Below are 15,586 nucleotides of genomic sequence, written 5' to 3' on the forward strand. Positions count from 1 at the left end.
ATGATGCAGAGAAATACACTGCTAATTTTGACTCTCAACCAGTGTAATCTGCGAAGTCTGTCATGGAAACATGAGTTTTCAAAAAATTATCCAGATAAATCAGTCCAGGAGAGACTGTTTCCTACAATGAAGCCTTTCATATCAAAGAAAATATTTGCCATGAAAATGGAAGGAGGTAGTGGTGTTGGGGTATAAAAACTTAGAAATAGATTATTCTACTCACAAGTACACTGTATTTCATTCCTATTCATGCCTGTGAAATAGGAATGCAAGTTTATGGGGATCTGCAAGATAGATCAGCACTTTAAATCGCATCTGTTCAGTTTTACTGCAAGCTGATGTCTTATTAAAACCAAACAACAGCATACTTTAGAGCCAAAAATTATTACAAGACCGCCACACCAGGAAAAATATGAAACAAACAAAACAAGATATAGTGAATAGAGCTACTTATTAAGCATGAAAATGATCCTCATCTGGGATTATTTGGATGCAATGTTAGAGGCATTTTATTCCTCAGTTGTCATTCCTGCAATAAATACTAAATTATAGTTGTATTTGTCCTAGTAGTACAGAGAGATCCCATCTTAGAGCAAGAATTGGAGGAAGTATTATAGACCTGGATGGTTTTTATAAAAGAGAGGAAAAATAGAAAAAAGATAAAAGTAGAAGTATTGATTTGTGAAGCAGTAAGTAAAAAATAATGACACAGGTTGTATGTGGAAGTTGGAAGTAACTTCAGACCATCTATTTTGAACAACCTGTATTTTGTTTTGTTTTTTTCAAGCATGGAGGCAGGATAATAAGCCCAATACAGACTTAGCTCAAATTATAACAGATTTCAATAAATTGCTTGTATAGGGCCAAAAAAAAAAAAAAAAAGAAAGCATCTATTGCGATATTTATATCATAATATTATATTATATTTATATCACAATACAAACCCCAAATCTTGAAAATGAACAGTTTTATTTATTAGTGAAGGCACTTTATGCAGCTAACTTATAGAGGAGATTAATCTATTACTATAATTTTTATGATTTTAATAAAGTAAAATTTACTTTTGTGAAACATCCTATTATTAATCATTGGAAGGTGTTACATTATTTTAATTAAAATATATGACCTGATAATGCATGAATATATGAATTCATGAATAGTTAATTGTTCAATATGCAATGATATTGTGAAGTACCTGTCTCAAAATCTGTGGTCAAATGCATGTTCATAAATATAATTGCCTTGAAAAATGTGGATATTTCTCTCGTGGTGATTTAACAAATAATCATCAATTTTATTTGGAAACATAGACTTCATTAGCTTTATTCCTATTGGTAACTTTAAGGATTAGTCTGAATTTAGAATTAATGGACAACTTGCTAGAAGACTAACTTAATAGAACTTCATATCTGGAATAACCACAGAAATGTGCCAGGTTGTGAGGTCACACCTGATGGACCTAACTTAATATTCTTTAGCTGACAAAGAATAAGAGAAGCTCAGTGGGAAACAGTTTTTTAAAAGTGAGACATCTCATGATGCCAACACTGAAGTTCAGTAGAGAAAGGCCTACTAGGTTTTCACTTCCTAATCAATGCATCCATTCATTGACTGGCCAGTCATCTACAAATATTTATTTATTATCCACTGTATTATAAACTAGGTTCATTATACCTCACTCCAGCCTGCCTTGATCACTTGATCATCAGAATGTTGCTTTTATTTTGCCTATATTCACTTCTATTAAAGTTTTCAAAGTTTAAAACAGTATCCTTTATTTGAGGATCCCAGTCCCAAAATAAACATGCTTTCATCTAAAAAAGGTTTCTCTACATAATATGAAAACACCAAATAATATGCTTGTCTTAGCCTTCTTGGGGTGCTAAAACAAAATACTGAGACTTGATGTCTTAAGCAATAGATACTTGTTTTTCACAGTTCTGGTAACTGGAAAATCCAAGATTAAAATGGTGGCAGATTTATTTCCGGGTGAGGGTCTAATTCCCAGTTTGTAACTACCTTCTAGCTGTGCATTCACATGGCCCTTCCAAGGAGCTCTCTGTCACCTTTTTCTTATAAGGGCAATAATCTCATAAGGCTCTCTGTCTGGAGATCTAAACCTAATCACCTCCCAAAGGCCTCACTTCCAAACACCATCACACTGAGGGTTAGGGCTTCCACATAACAATTTGGGGGAGCCACCATCATTCAGTACATAGCAATGTTTATTAATATTTTATTAAGTTCTTAATATGTCTCCTATTTTTCTTAATTTCCATGAGTTTTTGTTTCTGAAAACATTATCAAATGCTTACTATGTCCTAGGAACTGTGATAAATACAAGACATGGAGCTTGAACCTTTCAAGATCATGAATTTACAATTTTGTGGCAGATAAATTGTTACCAATTACCATAGTACTACTTATAGCACTGAAATATAAATATTTTAAAAATTAAAGAAAAACTAATTAATTATGACTGGAGTGCTCAGAACAACGAAAGGTTTACAAGAAGAGTTAAGAATTAACCTAGGTCATAATCCATGCCCAGTGGAGGCAAGTGGAAAACATTTAGCAGGCAATATGGGCAAAGATCACTTGTATGCAAACGGATCATGACATTTGGAAATGATCTACTTAGAAATGATGAATAGTGTTGTGAAGCTATATCCAAAAGTGTGTGATGTTTACTCACCCACATCCTTTTTGGTACTTACTTACAGAAGGTAAGAATGCAAAAGGATGTTTAGACCAGACCATAAAGTGTCATAAATGGTACACGAAAGAGCTCAGGCTGTGTCTGGTAGACAATGGGAAACCAACTACATTGTGTAGGCGGTAAATAAGTTAGGTTAACAAATTATTATAATATTAAAATAATGGCTAAAATGTATGCTTTTGATATGCCTTCTCTGTATACTTCTAAAAACTTTACATGCAATAACATTTATTTCATGCTCACTACAACTTTATAAAATAAAGGTTGGTATTTTCCTCAATTTGTAGATGAAGAAATTAAGGACTAGAATCACTGGTGTAAGACCACACTGGGGAAAAGTGACAGAACCAAATTTCAAACTCCAGTCTTTCTGCTTCTAGAGATTGAACTACTAACATCTGCATTATATAAAATCAAGTCCCTCAAGGTAGTTTGTGAAACATAACATACAAATAAGTGATTAACATTTTTGGTGATACCCTCTTGTTCTTCTTTCTTCAACACCCTAGATTTGAGAGATTATTGTTTTAGAGTATGGGGATCAGAGTTGTGGGGGACAATAGACATCTGTTGAACCTCTCTAAACATTTTTCTTGAAAAAAATAACTAGAATAAATAAGGGAAAGCTAAATAATATCTCCCATAAAAAATCTATTACTACACGCCACTGGATTTTAATGCTTGCTCTAAAAAATTATTGATATGCTCAATATCTTCCTTTTAATTTGCCAAGTATCTTCCAGAGAATTTAGGTGAGGTAAATAATAAAAGAGATTATAAGTGGTACATGAAAGTGATGAAGTTTAAATGTAAGAACATATTTTTAAAACCCTGCTAATAAATGTTGAGTATTTCCAGGCTCTTTATTCAGCTTGTAGCGCAGGAACAAGATGGCAGCATTACCAACAATTCAAAATAGATACAAATTTAAAATGATGTTATTTGATATATAGCCACAAAGAAGAATCTTTGTTCCATTTCATTACATTTCCTGTGCTCAATAACCTTAAATAGTGCCTTGATTCTATCCACCTCTGTTCTTGATTTACAATTTCCAGACTCAAAGCTAGATTGAGGTATATTATTCTTACTTACATAGGTTTTCCTTTCTGAAAAATGTTTTTTATTGTGCAAACATATTTTTCATTGTGAAAACATATTTTTCCTGATCCTTGTTTAAAACCACGACACAAATTAATCAATCTACCTCCACACCATCTGCGGCCCCCTGAAAAGAAGCATAACTTTTCATCAAAGATTAGCTCATTACCCATCCAACTAGATTACAGAAATAATCAAAACCCATTTCAACAGGCTCTTAGGGTGTTCAGTGGTTAAGTTAGAGAAGTCATAAAATAATACAAGTATTGGATGATGATATGATATTATCTTATAAAAATTTATCCAACTAATAACCTCATAAATTGATAATTCAAGAATTTATACTAATGTATCATTTCCATATCAAATTATTATTTTAATAGGCATCAATGTTTTATATAAAATTCTAATCTCAGAACTTAATATAAACCTGAAATTGTAGTGCTATTGGAAATTAGAAGTTCCCATTGTACACAATTGTTCTCCTTTCTATTACAATCATTCTTTTTTTTCTTTTCATTCTCATTTCTCACATACAGGTTATATAAATTAGAGTTGTCAAGGAACAAATATCACTAAAGCTAACTAATACATAAATAAGCAAATAAATTAAATTCATGCAATAAAAGGAACAAAATAGAAATAGAAGGAAATACTTGTGGAAACCCAGCTTTGGTATTACACTAAAACAGCTACCATCCAATCCACGCTTTAAGTTGCTATATTCTCTTTAATCCCTTTTAGTATAATGGCATAATTCAAGTTTAACAGTAAATTAAAACTGTGTAGCAAAGGCAAAGCCAAGGTATTTAAGGTTTGAGATCAAAACTAAGAAATACACAATAGAATATATGAATATTTCTTATAACTAAGTGATCAAGTGAAGAGAAAATACTTGGGATTTGACTTAATTTTCAAGACTGAACAGGCTATATGTGGAGCAAATAATTCAATCACAAAGGAAAGAGTCATCAGCTTGTACCTAGTTTGCATAAAAGCCACATCATTGCATATTACAATATTCCACAATATTCCATTTTATAAACAACCACAGTTCTTTATATGGAACCTTGAATTCCAGTACACTGCAAATTAAAATACTATCATTACTGAGTTGATTTTCTTCCAAAGACATCAAAAATATTTATCACCTCCCTATGACTTTGATATCAAAATAAGGAGACTTTTCCATTTTAAGCCACTTTACATAGATAATTTCTTTGAGTTCAAATCAATGGAAAAACCATCTGGTTAACCAGCATCACACATTCATAATTTAAGAGGTAGAGTTTTTGTTTTGAGTATAAAATGTGTATTTTATATTACAATAGTGTTAGCACATAATTTAGAACTGGTATTAGCTTTTTATAATTAGGTGGCACTGCCTTATTTGATTATCTTTAAAGTATTGCAAAATCTAAGTAAGAGGAGGTATCTAGAACCAAGATTCATTTAAATCTGAAAGCATGCTTTAAGTAGAATTGCTGTATAGTAATATAAATGTATTTATGTATAAAATGTATATGCTTTAATATACATAAATATATATTTTCTAAAGCCAAATAAAAAGTAGTGTAGGGGGACATATGAAATTCTTCATGATGGTTCTTTCTACAAAGAACAGGTATGTGTGTATATGTATCTGGGAGTGGAGAAAGTTTCTACTTTTTTATTCTACTTTCTCCATTTCCATTGTTATATAAAAAATTCCATTTTTATGTAATATGTATGTAATTTTTTCATAGAAGAACTTAGAGTGAAGAATGTATGGTAATCTCTCACAGGTCAGAATGGAAAGGCAGTGAAACCAACTTTCAGTCAACTCTTCTAATGTATAAGTTTACTGAGCGCAGGGATTTTTTTTTATTTCTATGCATGCTTTCCTTGATGCCAGTGGAGTAATTTATACAAAATAGGTTTTTGATAACTGAACATATTTGAACACACAAGTGAAGAAATAAATACAAGTCAGCAACAGATAAGGACCAGAAAATCTGACCTTGCAATTATCATGGAAGAGTTACTGTGAAATGCAAAAATACGGGCCTGTGTCTGGAGAACAGCACGGGCATTATTGCTCAGCAGTAGAGTTCCAGTGCGCAGGGTGTTGGAATTGAAACAGAAATAAAGTCTTGAAGAAACCAGGAGAGGAGGCCGGGCGCGGTGGCTCAAGCCTGTAATCCCAGCACTTTGGGAGGCCGAGACGGGCGGATCACGAGGTCAGGAGATCGAGACCATCATGGCTAACACGGTGAAACCCCGTCTCTACCAAAAAATACAAAAAACTACCCGGGCGTGGTGGCGGCGCCTGTAGTCCCAGCTACTCGGGAGGCTGAGGCAGGAGAATGGCATGAACCCGGGAGGCGGAGCTTGCAGTGAGCTGAGATCCGGCCACTGCACTCCAGCCTGGGCGACAGAGCGAGACTCCGTCTCAAAAAAAAAAAAAAAAGAAACCAGGAGAGGAAAACCTCTACCTCTTGGGTTCAAGTGATTCTCCTGCCTCAGCCTCCCGAGTAGCTGGGATTACAGGCACCTGTTTTCCTGGAAGCAAGAAGACAAATTCTGTTCCTACCAGTCTTAAATGGGTCTAGCAACTGAAGCTTGGTCATAAAAAACAAGGTTGAAAAAATAAGGCCATTAGATAGATGTCATCAAGGATGTTGCCGTGCTGAGTCTAGGGAGAAGAACCAAGTTCCTTTTTGTCTTTCTGCACCCAGAAAATGGCCTAGTCACAGGGACTTTTTTCAGTGTGAAGCCAGCAACCAGAAATTAAGTCATTGCAGGATATACAGCAGAATTAGAAAGCCAGAAAAGAGACCGGTCTCCCCACCCAGCCGGACTCCCTCAATCTATAAGATGTATGTGAAACCAGCAGTAGTATAGTAGAGGTGATGAAAAGGGACTCTAGAGGGGAAATTTTCACTTGTCATGTTTTCTAGCCTGCTAGAATAATAGAGAAAAATATTTAATGTTTTGGACATGTCCCAAGAGTTGTCAGTATTTTTCAACTCCTACTGCTATTTCTGTCATTCAGGGATAATCATTTCTTGACAATACTATTTCAGTCCTGTGCTAACTGGCCTCCATGAGTCCAGTCTATCCCTCCTGCAATCAGAACACTATACCGCTTCTACACTCACATTTCAAAAACCTCAAACGTCATTGCCTATTTGAATTTCTCAATAACTCCCTGTTACGCACCAGAAGTTTATTTATTTATTTTTTCTTTGAGAGATGGAGTTTTGCTCTTGTCGCCCAGGCTGGAGTGCAGTGGTGCGATCTCGGCTCACTGTAACCTCCACCTCTTGGGTTCCAGTGATTCTCCTGCCTCAGCCTCCTGAGTAGCTGGGATGACAGGCACTTGCCACCATGTCTGGCTAATTTTTGTATTTTTAGTAGAGATGGGGTTTCACCACGTTGGCCAGGCTGGTCTCAAACTCCTGACCTCAGGTGATCTGCCCGCGTCAGCCTCCCAAAGTGCTGTGATTACAGGTGTGAACCACCACTGCACCCGGCCCAAAAGTAGAATTTAAGTAGAATTGCTTAAATTCTGCTTAAATTCTACTTAAGTTCAATTTCTTAAGGTGCTATAGCTACAATTTAGTTATACACAGTGAAGTACAATAAACTCTGTAGATAGTAAGTTTTTAAACACTGAGGCAGAAATAGGAAATAATGGGATTAATTCTAAGGAAGAAAGGTCTCCTAATGAAAGACTTGAAAAGAAAGATGACTATGATTGGAATAGAGATTGGGAAAAAATTGCTTAAGCAAAGACTAAGGCTGACTGAAGCAGTGAGTTGAAAATATGTTCATTTTAAGGAAAGAGAGCAGACAATATAGTTAATTCGGAGACAGACTAATGGAGTATTTCATGTTTTGATTGAAAAAAAATGGATATAACTCCTGAAAGAATAGGAAGTTTCAATGAGCTTTTAAGATCAAGGCAAATGATGTAATCAGCATTCTACAACTCAAGTATAATCATGCCTCGCTAAATGATGAGGATATGCTCTGAGAAAAGTGTCCTCAGACAATTTTGTCATTGTGCAAACCACACAGAGTGTACTTACACAAGCCTGCTACACACCTAGTACATGGTCTAGCCTATTACTCCCAGGCTACAAATCTGTACAGCAGGTTCCTCTACTAAATACTGTGAGCAATTGGAACACAATAGTAAGTACTTATGTATCTAAACATACCTAAACATGGAAAATTAACAGTAAGAATATGGTAGAAAAGATAAAAAAAAATGGCACACCTGGACAGAGCACTTATCATGAATGCGGCTTGCCGGACACGAAGTTGCCCTGGGTGAGCAAATGAGTGAACAGGAAGGCCTAGGACATGACTGTACAACACTGTAGACTCTGTAAACACTGCACACTCAGGCCAAGCTACATTTATTTTAAAATATTCTTCTTTCTTCAGTAGTACATTAACTGTGGCTTACTATTACTCTTTTGTTTTATAAACATTTTAATGTTTTAAACTCTTTGGCTCTTTTGTAGTAACACTTAGCTTAAAACACAAACACATTGTACATCTGTACAAAAATATTTTCTTTATATCCTTACTTTATAAGCTTTTGTATTTTTGTTTAATTTTTTAAGCTTCTTTATTAAAAACGAAGATGTAAGCCTGGTGCAATGGCTCACGCCTGTAATCTCAACACTTTGAGAGGCCAAGGTGGGTGGATCACCTGAGGTCAGGGGTTTGAGACCAGCCTGGCCAACATGGTGAAACCCCTGAAACCCCATCTCTACTAAAAATACAGAACTTAGCTGGGTGTGGTTGCAGGTACCTGTAATTCCAGCTACTTGAGAGACTGAGGCTGGAGAATCGCTTGAACCTGGGAGGAGGAGGTTGCAATGAGCCAAGATTGCGCCACTGCACTCTAGCCTGGGAGACAGAGCAAGACTCAGATACTACATCTAAAAAAAAAAAACTAAGACACAACACACACACATTAGCCTAGGCCTACACAGGTAAGGATCAGCAATATCACTGTCTTCCACCTCCATATCTTGTCCCACTTGTAAGTCTTCAGGGCACCAACATGTATGGAGCTGTCATCGCCTGTAATAACAGTGCCTTCTTCTGGAATACCTACTGAAGGATTTGCTGTTTTACAGGCTGTTTACAGTTACCTGAGGCTGTTTTAGAGTTAACTTTCTTTTTAAGGAGAAAGAGAACACTCTAAGATAATGGTAAAAAGTTTTGTATAACAAATACATAGACATTTATTAGAATTATCAAGTGTTTTGTATTGTACATAATTGTATTGTTATACTTTTATAGGCTGGCAGTGCTGGTGTGTTTACACCAGCATCACTACAGAAACGTGAGTAATGCCTTGTGCTACAATATTACAATGGCTATGACAGCACTAGCAATAGAAAATGTTCAACTCCATTATTACCTGATAATACCACTGTTGTACATGCAATCCATCCTTGACCAAAATACCATTATGACCGGTGCATGGCTGTATTCAATTAATTCAATTGTATCTTGAGTTGGCCAGAAGATTTCAAGGCAGTGAATTCAGTTTACTCCAGTCTGACTAGACAGACTTACATGGATACAATAAAGTGAACTTCTGGTTTAAATAATAATAAACAGCCCTATTACTAAGAGGCATTAGATGGGGGTGAAGTAAATAATAGGATTATGGTCTTTGCCCCTACATGTAATAAAGGTATATGTTCCTAGTTCAAGCACTTTCCTTCAGGATGGATGTGACTCATGGAAGAAATGACATTAGTGAGTGACGGATTGTAATTTTGCCATCAGGGAAACTTCATCTTTAGATTCTAGTACAAAAGGTCCAAACGGAGGCCCAAAACTAATAAAAGCCAGCAAAATACATACTGCAACAATCACACCCCATGTTCTCACTTTCTGTTACTTTCATTTTCAGTTACTACCACCTGGAGATAAGGGTTGTTTCTTACTGACTTACTCTTCAGTGACACTTATTAAAAGCCAGTGCTGGCTGGGCACAGTGGCCCACAGCTGTAATCCCAGCACCTTGGGAGACCAAGGCAAGAGGATTACTTGAGTTCAGGAGCTTGAGACTAGCCTGGGCAATATAGGGAGACCTTGTCTCTACCAAAAGTTTAAAAAATTAACCAGGCATGGTGGCACATGCCTGAAGTCCTAGTTACTCAGGAGGATGAGGTGGGAGGATTGCTCAAGCCCGGGAGGTAGAGACTGCTGTGAGCCATGATCAGGCCTCTGCAATACACCTTGGGCAACAGAGCAAGACCTCTGTCAAAAGAAAAATTAAAAAAAAAAAAAAAAAACAGTGCCTAATGGCTAATGGCTCAACTCTTTATTAAAGGAGAAAATATTTAGAAAAGCATATGTGATACAAAAACACTCTGAACTTAGCATGCTTTGATGATTACATGGGAGCCATTTTTGTGCTTTTTTATCCTACTAAAATAATATGTAATATAGATCACATAAAAATATAAAAATCATACATAAATTCTACTACTTGGGATCATATATAAATCATGTTTAACTTTCCTTTATTTCATAGCTAGTATAGTGCAGTGTTTAAGACTGTGGACTCTAAAATCAGAACAATTGAGATCAAATCTTAGTTCTGTTACTTTGTGGCCATGTAATAACATGACCCAATTATTTAACTTCTCTGATTTCAGTTTTCACACCTCTAAAGTGAGGATAATAAAGGATTCTACTTTATAGTTTATATGGATGAATAAATGAGTCAATATCTGAAAAAAGATTTAGACATTGCCAGAGATATAAGAGCTCTCGAGGTAAGGAAAATCACAAAATGTAATTTTAGGATTCTTCTATTGATATGTAATTATTTCTTTTGTCCCTTCTGGGGAAACAGGTATCATCAATTACCTCCACACTACTATATGATCAAGTCCAAGTCTTCATCTTACTTAAAACTCACCAGCACTAGGAAACACTGTCTTCACCTGGCTTCCATTACATGGTTCTCCTCCTTCCAATGCATCCTTTGGTCTTCTGCTTATTCCATCTTTCTCAATTATACAGGAAAGTACCATCAGGTTCAGTGCATCCTCTTTTATCTTTATGTAGTTTCACCTAGAAAATGATTTATGAATACACTGTTAAGTGATGTTTCATACACTTAAATCTCCCAGACAGAACTGCCCCTCAAACTCAAAATTCCTATATCCAGCTACCTAGAAAAAATCACCACGTAAATGGCTAATAGTCCACCTTCAAAATCTTCTGAACTGAAAATTTGATCTTTCCCTATACCTGTTTTGCTGCAGTCTTTCTGATCTTATTTTATAGCAATGCTAACTTTTTAGTAGTTTAGGGTAAAAGTCTTGAAAATATCCAGGGTCCTCTCTTCTCTAAGGACAGATATCTAGTCCGTCAGTAAATTTTTTTGCTCCCACCTTCAATCCATATCCCAAATATGAGCATTTCATGGCATTTGTACAGCAACTATTTTGGTCTAGGCCTGCATCATCCCTTGCCTGGATTACTTCATCGATTTCAAATTGGTCTTTCAGGTTTTAGCATTCCCTCAATAGTGAGTTAGAAACTCAGCGGCCAAATAGATGCTTCTGAAATGTAATTCCAATCATGTCACTCTTCTGCTCACAATCTTTGTCACTCACAGTAAAAATGAAAGCCTTTCAAGGGTCTCACAAGGAAGGGCCCCATCTGACCAGACCCTATTACTTCTCTATCTCACCTGCTCCTCTCCTAATAGCTAGTAAACAATAACAATGATAGTCCCTTTCATACCTAAATAGAATAGATTGACCAACACAAGCAATGCATCTATAATAGAATGAAAGGCTCAAAAATTCTATGTCTTATATGGTTAAAGAACTTGCGCCATTCCCAAATGGACTTTTGGAATATATGTAAGAATTTTATTCCACTCTTTCAATGGCCTTTTCTTTTTTCTAGAAGGCCACATATGGGAGAATACATGAAAATGACTTCGAAAAAGTTACTAAAGATTTTATTATTTTGTCTGTCTTTTGCTGACTTTGCAGAACACAAGATGGGTATTAGAAGGCAGAAAGAAAAAGTAGAAAAGAAAGGAAGGAAGGAAGGAAGGAAGGAGAGAAGGAAGGAGAGAGGGAGGGAGGGAAGGAGGGAGAGGAAAAGAGAAAGAAGAGAGAGAGAGGGAAAGAGAGAGGGAAGGAAGATTAAGATGGAGAGGAAGAGGCCAGGCGTGGTGGCTCACGCCTATAATCCCAGCACTCTGGGAGGCTGAGGCAGGTGGAACATTTGGAAGCCAGGAATTTGAGATCAACCTGGCCAATCTGGCAAAACCCCGGCTCTACAAAAGATACAAAAAATATTAGCCAGGCGTGGTAGTGCATGACTTTAGTACTAGCTACTCTGGAGGCTGAGTTGGGAGGATCATCTGAGCCTGGGAGGTCCAGGCTGCAGTGAACTGTGATTGTGCCACTACACTCCAGCCTGGGTGCAGAGGGAGACCACGCTTCAAAAAAAAAAAAAAAAAAAAAAAAGAGGGGAAGGAAGAAATGAAGAAACCAAAGAGAGAAAGAAGGAAGGAAGATCTAGATAAGTTGTATGCCAATAAACCTAAAATTACTTTGCATAATATTCCTGTATTTATAACACATAAAGCAACAATTCATTCCAAAATAAATTTCACTAATATAGATATCCTAAATATATGTAAAACCACATATACATTCAAACTAAGTTGCAAAACATGTTAAATAATATCAAATACTTCAATATTGATACCTACTGACACACTACAAGAGTTCCCTAACTAAGGAACTCTGATTATGATTGTCATAGTAACTAACATATTCTGAAATAAGTTATCTATAAATACAGAACTTAAATACAGCTTGTCAATGTACACTTTTACTCAGAAATGATTTTTATTCAAAACCCCATATATTTGACATTCATATACAAATGTATAACTACTGATGGAATTGATTGCTTTGTGTTTGAGACGGAGAGCAATCCTGTCCAACTGCCATACCTGCGGGTTATTAATTAACTTCGCACTCACCATTATTAAAATATTTTATTATCCTTGATTGAATGTGAAAATAACTACTTGTCACAGGCAAATATTATCAAAAGTGCAATAGGGCAACGAGGGTCACACAACCAAAAATGTAATCCATTTGTCTTTCATGGAAGAATCCAATAAAGCTAGACACATGCAATAGTATAACTAAATAACTCTTGGTCTATGTGTGGGGGAGAAGGAGAAACTAAGGGAAACAATGATCCTATTTTGATATTATTTATCTTTAGGTGCTCAAATAATTCTTGCAATACTTAACATGTCTGGAAACATAGGATCTTTCCCATTTATGGAAAATATGACAAATAAAGCTAAATTTAGAAAAAGTCACATATTCTAATAAAATATACTAAGGGAATTAGTTCCAGCCATAAGATAAATTGATCACATAAATCTCCAGGAAAATATATTAATAGCTACAGTAAAATCCAATAAAACAAAATTAGCAGCTTTATGCCTCGGGGCACATTCAACTTCTCTTACAGATCCCAACTTCCAGACGCCATTTCAGCTCAATGCCCTGTCTCTCTGCTAAAAAGCATTTTGTTTTTAAGAAATCCATTTTTTCTCAAACAAGGAATCTTTGTATTAGAAATGTACAAACGTTTTAAATTAGCATTTGAACAAATAACCAGAGAAAAACTTACATTTACTTGCCTTTCTATCATTTGTAGTTTAAAAATATACCAAAACAAAAATAATGTTTTTAATTCTGGAAGTAATGTTCCCATAGGCATGTCTACTAAATGAAATATCATAATGAAGATATTTTGCAAACTGTAAAATAATAAAATGTAAGGCAGTATTGTCATTTTATTTGCAAGGAAACATTTAAGACAGAGACTTTCTAATATAAGTTGGCAAATAAAACATTACTAACTGTCCTAAAATAAAAGTTTTGATTAAAAGAACTTTGATTTTTTTAAAAACACTCTTTTGCTGATATATTAAACCACCCAATCTGCTTCCAGAGTAAGCAAATTTATTTTGTTCAGCAAATACCATAGTTACATATTAGCATAACATTGTTATTAATTTATTATTCACAAGCTTATTTAAGTCGTTAAACAGCTAACCTTTAGAATACTTTACATGTAAGATCCACATTATTTATACGAGGAGAATGCATGTCTTCTCACAATGCTGAAGTAGGGTAATATGAGTTCTTAAGATGCATACTAATGAGATGCATACGTTTCTCGGAGCCAACCAGATTCAAGACATATGTCAAATTACATTCACTTTTCCAATTCTGTGAAGACAAATTAATTTTCAAGCTTTGTTAGAGAAAAGCAAATCACCTTGGTCTCCTCAGAAATACCATGTGTAGCCAAAACAAAAATTAATTAATTAAAGACAATTTTAAAACCACGCACTCTTTTGTTAGTCCCTGTGTCTCCTGTACAGATGCTAGGCTTAAGGTCCTGTGCACTGACTGAATGTCTGGGTTGCCCAGCGTAAAGACACTTTCTTATCCTTCTCTATCCCTGAAAAGCCATGCTATTCATCACACTGGAAGAGGCAGATATTTCAAGGGGAAACAGTAAGTTGCGAAGAGGGTTTGGATAACAGAGCAGGCAGACATTTTATTTCTCTTGAGTCTCACTCTATAGGGCTTAGACATCAAGGAGCCCAGGTAAGTTGAGGCTCTTCTTTGGTGAAGGGATGAAAGACTTCACACGAAGCCAAGGACTGTGGTAGGAATATTCTCTGTCCAGGACCTCAAGTAGGCCAGACACGTTGGCTAATTCCTGTAATCCCAGCACTTTGGGAGAGTGAGGTGGGTGGATCACAAGGTCAGGAGTTCGAGACCATCCTGGCCAATACGGTGAAACCCCATCTCTGCTAAAATACAAAAATTAGCCAGACGTGGTAGTGCACACCTGTAATTCCAGCTACTCGGGAGGCTGAAGCCGAAGAATTGCTTGAACCCGGGAGGCAGAGGCTGCAGTGAGCCAAGATCGTGCAACTGCACTCTAGCCTGGGCGACAGAGCAAGACCATCTCAAAAAAAAAAAAAAAAAAAGAACCTCAAGGAATAGTTGAGTAAAACTATGTAGTGTTAACTAGTTTTTCTAATTGCATGTTTTTATATTTTCTTCTCTTCTCCAAACATTTAGTTCAGTCTTACTGAAATATTTTCACCTGGCCTATACTTTGCTAAAAAGAATTAAGAAAAGTGTGTCTTCCCAACCTCCTCCTCTTAGGCCAGAGGTTAAATAGGAAGAAACAACTTTCCTGAAATCAAGAAGATAGTGACAGTGGTAATATTCTAAAAAGTAAAAATAAAAATAAAAAAGTAAGTCAGGGTAGTGTGGAGAGATGAGGAGAACCTTGCTTCTGCATAAGAAAATATTTCTTCTATTGCCAGTCTTAGATTATGTGCATAATATGTTATTTAAAAAATCAGTGGGCTTTCTTTCAGTTGATGAAACAAGTATTTTAGGGAGGAGGTATTTTTGGGTTTTCAGTTTTTTTTTTTTTTTTTTTTTGGCTTGTTTAGGTTTTTTCATAACATTTTTTCATTCTCGATATTAAGTTAATAACTAGTAGACTGAATGAAAATTTTTCAACATTTTAGAAGCAACCTTTTGTGGATTGGCTTGTGATTTGGACCAGCTTAAAAATGATATTTATAGTTTCAGGACAACAACCAATTCATCATAAAACCCTTTGGCTCTACCTTTACCATATACTTGGAATCCA

General features: G+C 35.7%; 1 long non-coding RNA gene across 1 annotated transcript in view; it reads left to right on the forward strand.

The window, feature by feature from the left end:
* Window positions 1-3,197, forward strand: part of LOC111552594 — a 4,099-nt gene extending 902 nt beyond the window's left edge. Inside the window, exon 2 of the long non-coding RNA XR_002734679.1 lies at window positions 3,007-3,197. This is a non-coding gene — a long non-coding RNA (uncharacterized LOC111552594). The remainder of the gene's footprint in view (window positions 1-3,006) is intronic.
* The last annotated feature ends 12,389 nt before the right edge of the window (window positions 3,198-15,586 follow it).

This window comes from Piliocolobus tephrosceles, chromosome 3, assembly GCF_002776525.5.
Source record: "Piliocolobus tephrosceles isolate RC106 chromosome 3, ASM277652v3, whole genome shotgun sequence".
NCBI classification, from domain to species: Eukaryota; Metazoa; Chordata; class Mammalia; order Primates; family Cercopithecidae; genus Piliocolobus; species Piliocolobus tephrosceles.